General features: G+C 36.1%; 1 pseudogene; it reads left to right on the forward strand.

The window, feature by feature from the left end:
- The first annotated feature begins 1,500 nt into the window (after positions 1–1,500).
- LOC120227675 lies at positions 1,501–3,628 on the forward strand (annotated as a pseudogene).
- Positions 3,629–7,680: the final 4,052 nt, after the last annotated feature.

Genomic DNA, 7,680 nt, shown 5'->3' on the forward strand with positions numbered 1-7,680 from the left:
GAACCACAAGTAGAAGCATCATGATAAGAAAATGCATTTTTAACCTAGAAATTCATATAAGTTGTAATTGGTCTCTAAAGACACATACACTCATCTTACATGATTGAAGCAAAAATTTAGTGAAAATTACTATATTTTATGCTATAAATGTGCTTACCTTATCAAAATAAGCAATAGTGAGCATCTGTTACACAAATTCCTACTAAATAGTTACTTAAGTATACAACTGGAGTGGAAGTAATACAAATGTCCATAAACATTTATTAACATGAGTTAATAAGTAAAGTGTAATACATGCATACAAAGGGATAGAGGAATATTTTGGCACATGTTGCAGCAGGATTAACATTGAGGACATTATGTTTTATGAAATAAGCCAGTCACACACACACACACACACACACACACACACACACACACTGCTGTATAACTCCACCTCCCTGAAGTACCTAGATTAGTCAAATATACAGAGACAGAAAATAGAATGGTGCTTGCCAGTGACTGGGAGATAAAGGAAAGGAAGTTATTAGAGTATGGATACAAAATTTCAGCCTGAGAATATGAAAAGTTTTCAGGGGATTAATATTGGTAATGATTGTACTACAATGTGAAAATACTTAATCCCACCGTACTGGCAGTACACTCAGAAATAGGATAGTAGCAAAAATTAAGAAACTTAATCAACACCCTACAGTGAATAAGTTACCTATTGATCTTTAAATACATTTAAAGTTATGTCAAACTTCAACAATAAGGGGATGGAAATAATGGAAAATAAGAAGCCCAGAAGTCAAAGAAATGACTTTGGAGGGTTTTGAGGTTCTTCAGGAAAGTGATACTGAACTCATAATTAGGGATTTTATTTAGTTACTAGGGGCAAAAACTGCATGTTAGAGTTACAAGGATGTGGAAATCACAGAATTTTAGCAAATGAAAAATACATTTAGCAAAGAGGAAGTATATTTTTGACATCTCTAATTTTGAAATAACCAACTAAAAATGTCAAGTATAATGCTACCCGTGCAGTAATGAGGCTCAAGAACTGGAGTGAGAGACTGAGTAGGCATTTTGCAATGTCTTTCTCCATCCTGAATGACATTCAAATAAGGGGTGCTGATGTAAAGTGGAGGCAAAAGGAATGCTCATGGAAGAGGTGGACTACTTCTGCTATATAACTTCACTGAATTATACGATTGAGAATGAATTATTGAATTATTTCATTGAGAAGTTTGAATTAAATGAATTATTTCATTGAGAAAGAATGAATATTTCCATGTCTGCAGCTATGATTTTATTTATTCAACAAGTTCGAACAGATTAGAGATGAAAATGCCTGTAAAGATTTAGATTCAATTCAGAGCAGTCCTGTGCCCTAGTCAAGGGGCTCTCCTAACAGAAAGTGGAATCTATGCCCTGGCTCTGCTCTCTGCCAGGGCCTGGCCTGGCTAGCTCCAGGGTCGGACAGAGTTGGGCAAACCTTGGGAAGGATCAGGGCCAGGGATGGAGGACAGCCAGGCCTCCTTCCGGGAGCCAGCCAGGAGGTTATGGGGGCGCCTGTCGACTCCCAGGAGTGGAGTGAGTCTCTTTCCAGAGCTCATTTTCAACCCCTCTCCAAATAGGTCCTGAAGAGTAGGTAAGCCCAATAAAACTCATCACTGTTGGCATTTCTCATTTCTTTTATTGACTAGGATGCATGGGATGCCCGAGGAGCTCACCCAAGGGAGGCAGGGGAAGATTTTCCTTCTGGATAGAGGCACCAAATGAGGATTTTCCCCTGATATCCAGACCCTCTGCAGTCGTCATCCACCCAGCTCTTTGGGGGATTTGGAGTGGTCCTGAGTAAGTCTTCCTGAGAGAATAAAAATGTTTCAAAAGTCATTTCTGTGGCTTGGGACTGAAAAAGAAAATCTCTTCTGACTGAAGAGAATTTACTACTGTGGTTGGGTGAAGAATGAATCACTTTTATTTTCTCTTCTTTACCCAGTAATTTTGTGTTTCCATGAATTTGAGGGGAAACGATTTTATTTAATTAAACAAAGCGTCGTCTTAGTTAATAGTCTGCATTTAATATTATAGTGTCATGCTAAAGGAAATATTCTAAGGTCCTTATCGTTTTCAATATATACTTCAGCAAAGTTAAACTAATGCACTAACAATTCCAAATTAAATGTGTCCTTTTGCAGACTCAGTATTTTAGCTCCTACACCGGAAAATATAAGCCCTCTGGTTTAGAAAAGCAATGCCTTCCTAAATTAAATAATATCAAGAAAGATGATCTGATTTTGACAGGTTTCAATAAATTTTGATATGTTTTATATGTGTAACTCTCCTATCAAGCATCTAGCTTTTACATAGTTAAAAACACATTGATTTAACCCAGCTTCTAAGAATATTGATTATTCATGACATAAGGCAAAGCACAAACATAAATTACAAATTGTGTGAATAATGTCCTTCTATTCACTTATGTTGCAATCATGTGGTACAAAGACACAGTTATATTATTACAATTTATCAAAAAATATTCATTATACAAATTAATAAAGGTGGGGAACTTACTGTGAAAACTTTGAAAATGAGAAAAAATGGGGAAAAGTTGAAATTAATTTTATGTTCATGTTAAAATTTTTTGAAAATAGCAAATGAAAGATTTGGGATGTTTTATCATTTTCAGACGTGTACTTATCAAGAAAAAATATAATTCAAATAGAACACTGCAAATTATAAAAACTCTGTCATTTATTCATTTTCAGGGTCACTCTTGTTTGAAAAATGGAAACACCACCTCAGATTTCATTCTTCTAAGACTATTTAACCACACAGAAACCCAACTATTTCTCTTTGTGATGGTTCTGACAACTGCCTTCGCCTCCCTAGTGGGCAATGCCCTCATGATTTTCCTGATCACCAGGATGCCCGGCTCCACATGCCCATGTACTTCCTACTGAGCCAACTCTCTCTGGTGGACATGATGCTGCTATCTACCATTATGCAAAAAATGAGTGCTGACTATTTGACTGGAAAGAAGTCCATCTCCCCTGCTGGCTGTGGGCTGCAGATATTCTTCCTCCTGACTTTAGAAGGGGGTGAGTGTTTCCTCTTAGCAGCCATGTCCTATGACCCTGTATGTGGCTATTTGCCACTCACTGTGATACCCCATCCTCATGAACTGGCAATTATGCCTGAAGTGACTGTGGGGTCTTGGTTCCTGGGGGCAGCTGATGGGCTTATGCAGACTTCTGCTATCCTGAGTTTTCCATTTTGTGATGCACATGAGATCAATCATTTCTTCTGTGAGGCCCCCTACTCAGGTAATTTAGCTTGTGCTGACACATTTGTCTTTGAGTATGTGATGTATATGTGCTGTGTATTAATGTTCCTGGTTCCATTGTCTCTCATCCTGATTTCCTATAGTCTCATCCTTGCTGCAGTTCTCCAGGTGCATTCTAGAGAAGCCCACAGAAAGGCTTTTACCACATGTTCCTCACATCTCTCTGTGGCGGGACTCTTTTATGGAGCTGCCATTTTTACCTATATGCAATCCAAATCCTACAGGTCAGCTAACCATGATAAAGTAGTGTCAGTGTTCTATACTATCTTCACCCCTGCGCTGAACCCCCTCATCTAGAGTCTAGATGCAGACAGACCTCCATAGTTTGGATCTTTCACTAAGTTGTCATGAACACATCAAATTGTGGATTGTTAAAATTTTGTTAATCAAAAATCATTAAAATGTTTTCATACTACACAATTAGTACGTTAAAAATGAACTAAATAGTGAAGCAATTTTGAACATTGTTAATTTGTTTTTAAATGTGGTATAACTTACAAACACTAGAATGCTCACATCTGAAGCTTGCCATTCAACCAGTGTCAACAACTTGGAGTTGTAACTTATCCCATGAGCAAAAGATAATTCTCACCAGACCAGTAATGTTTTTCATGCCCTTTTCCAGTAAAACCATTCAACCAAGATACAACTACTGATCACATTTGTATCTCTGTCCTGTAGTTTGGTCCATTTTAGAATTTTGCTTCAATGAAAATATAAAATAAGTGTTTTAAATATCTGTGCATTTTTCTCTATTTAATATGTTTTATTTTTAAAAAAATTTTTAACGTTTACTTATTTTTGAGAGAGAGAAAGACTGAGCATGAGTAGGGGAGGGGCAGAGAGAGAGGGAGACACAGGATCCATAGAGGGCTCCAGACTCAGCTGTCTGCCCAAAGCCCAATGTGGGGCTCGAACTTACAACCCATGAGATCATGACTTGAGCTGAAGTCAGATGTTTAACCAACTGAAACACCCAGGTGCCCCTTGATTTAATATGTTTTTAAAGATGCTGCCACAATTTTACATCTATCAGCTGTTTGCTATTTTTCATTTCTAAATAATATTCCCATCTCTGAATCTAATATTCTTTGTCTATATCCTACTTTGATGAACATGTGAGCTATTTTACATCTGAAACTGTTATGATTAAAATAGTTTTAACTTCCTTTTTGTGATCACACATTTCTGTTTCATTTGCTAGATGCATGACTAAAATTTTAGTGTACAATATAACAAAAATGTTTGTTCAATTTTACATGCTCAGCAGCAAATCACAGAAATACCTCTTGCTCCAATAGGCAGCAATTATGGGTTATGTTAACCTTTTACATTTTAGCTATTTTGGTATGGATAGACTAACTTATTTTGGTTTTGTTTTGCATTTCCCTAATGATTATTGTTTCTGAGAACTGTTTTCATTAATTCATGGCCTATACGTGTATCTTCTTTTGTAAACTATTTTCATTTTTGGAAAAACAAAAACAAAGAACAAAGCATACGATGTTTCCAAAACAAAAATAACTTGGTGTTTTTTAGTTAGCAGTTAATGATGTTTATATGATTATTTGGAATATTTGAAATAAAATTATATTTGGTTTAGTTGTTATTATGTTTTCTGGAAAATCTGCTTTTATTCAATTTTCAAAGATTAATTAGTCATTAAAATTGATACTTATGTAAAACATCTCTTCCTCAATGTCCACTGGGCTTGATTTATGTTTCTTTTATTTATGCATTTATGATTCTTCCATGTATTTAAAAAAATGTTTATTTATGTTTTAGAGATAGAGATCAGAGAAAATTCAAGGGGGTGGGCAGAAGAGACAGAAGAAAACACAAAATCTGAAGCAGGCTCCAGGCTCCAAGCTGTCAGCACAGAGCCCGATGCAGGGCTTGAACTCATGAACCATGAGAGCATTATCTGAGCTAAAGTTGGAAGCTTAACCAACTAAGCCACCCAGGCACCTCTCTTCCGTGTCTTTTTATTTATGGTTTGATAGTTTTTGTTTGTTTGTTTGTTTGTAGTGCAGAACAATATTTCATTGTCTGATGCATCATGGTTTGTTTATCTATTCTCTACTTGAGGACATATTGGTTGCTTCCAAACTTTGTCAATTATAAATAAAGATGCTATAAATATCCATGTGAGGTTTTTGTGTGGACATGAGTTTTCAATTCTTTTGGGTAAATACCAAAATATGTGATTGCGGGATTGTATGGTGATAGTTTGTTGAGTATTCTAAGAAATTGCCAATCTATCTTCTAAAGTTGCTGTAACTTTTTGCATTTCTACCAGTAGTGATTGAGTCACTTTTGCTCAATATCCTGGTCCACCTTAGGTGTCATCAGTGTTCTGGATTTTGGACATCCTAACAGATACATAGTGCTTTTTTATTACCATTTTAATTTGTATTTTTCTTTTCTTTTTAAAAATTTTTTAAATTAAAATTTTTTTATTATTTCTGAGAAAGAGAGAGAGACAGCATGAACAGAGGAGGGTCAGAGAGAGAGGGAGACACAGAATCCAAAACAGGCTCGACACGGGGCTCGAACCCACCAACTGTGAGATCATGACCTAAGCCGAGGTCGGACTCTTAACCAACTGAACCACCCAGGCGCCCCCTTATTGAACATTCTAACTAGGTTCCTACTTTAAGACCTTAATCTAGTTTATTCCCTTTGAATATTTTACTACCAGAAATAAGCATAACCACTTCCTTTAATTTTGTTAGTTCACTACTGGTATGTCAATATAGTAGAGAATTTATCCCTATTTCTCCAATATCAACCACCCAGGTTTCTCCCCATACTCTGTTTTTTTTGTTTTCTTTTCTTTTTTCTCCTTCCTTCCTTCTTTCCTTCCTTTCTTTTGCGTTTTAATTTTTTCTCTCACAGACTGGCATTATCTTTGCATGATTGTACTTGTTTCTGTCTCTCTATTTTTGAATGCATACACTAAAAGCCTACTTTATAAATAGTTAATTTCTATGTAATATTTGTTGAATAAGTAAATGGAATTTGCAAAGATTAGATTATTGGTCAGAAGATAGTAACATACCCCCAAACACACACCTATAACATATATATGGGAGGAGTTTGTTTTCATGATCCCTTGACAGGGGCAATGGCCATGTGACTTAACTAATAAAATGTGGATGAAAGTGAGAGTATTACAGTCTGAGCTTAGTCTATGAAGGCTATCCCCTGAAAATGTGAACTTCCATTACAAGATGAGCATGCCCTGAGCAGTTGTTTTCCTTTCAGGTGTTTTAGGAAAATTAAGAGACCCATGGAACCAATCTGAACACATACCTAGCCAACTAACCTGTAGAACCATGTGCAATAAATGTTTACTTTTTATGCCGCTGTGATTTTGGGGTGTATTGTGTGCGTTATATTTTTTGAGTAAAAGTTTACTAGTATACTAGTTAGTATGGGAACATATTGGGCCAAATGAACAGTTAGCCATAAATGAAATCTTATTATATAATTCAAGCAATAAAAGCACTATATCTAATAACAAGGGGGAGATCATCCTCAGTGCATACTGAGCAATAGTATACTTCCCATCTTAGTTTAATGCAAGGTTCACTGTATGACTTTTGTCAAATGGAATATGAATAAAACAAAAAATTCCAGATCTAAATAGAAGCTTTGAGAGATAGTTTAAGATCTAGTTCCATGATTTATTTTATTTATGTACTTAATGTTTATTTATTTTTGAGAGAGAGAGAGACAGAGTGTGAATGGGGTAGGGGCAGAGAGAGAGGGAGACACAGAATCCAAAGTGGGCTCTAGGCTCTGAGCTATCAGCACAGAGCCTGACCTGGGGCTCGAACACAGAAACTGCGAGATCATGACCTGAGCCAAAGTTGGACACTTAGCCAACTGAGCCACCCAAGTGCCCCTACATGATTGTTTTTAATCTTTTGCTATGATAGTAGTTAATAATAGGGTCTGTAAGATTTTAACACAGAAAACAAGAATAAAGAAGTGAACCTGGGTTGCACTTGACTCATACCCAACAGGTGATATCAATGAGAAATTCATGGCCCACATTGTGCGATTTGGAAGTTGTAATCCAACTAATATAAAATTAAAAGATAGTTCCAGGAATATGAATTAATCATTCAATAAATGATAGTAACCCCATTTTTCGCTGTTCTTTAAGGAACATGCACATTACAAAATGCTGTCCAATTTGATCAGATGTCATTTCGGGGAGGTTTGTGATACAGAATTTTTGTTATTATTCTGGCATCTACCCAAGTGACATATTGAGGTCAATTTTAAGTTGCAGATGTGACTTCTGATGATGCTGTTTTCATATTTTTCTAGTCATAGGA

The sequence above is a fragment of the Hyaena hyaena genome, unplaced genomic scaffold (genome assembly GCF_003009895.1).
Source record: "Hyaena hyaena isolate Hyena2069 unplaced genomic scaffold, ASM300989v1 scaffold_2756, whole genome shotgun sequence".
Lineage (NCBI taxonomy): Eukaryota > Metazoa > Chordata > Mammalia > Carnivora > Hyaenidae > Hyaena > Hyaena hyaena.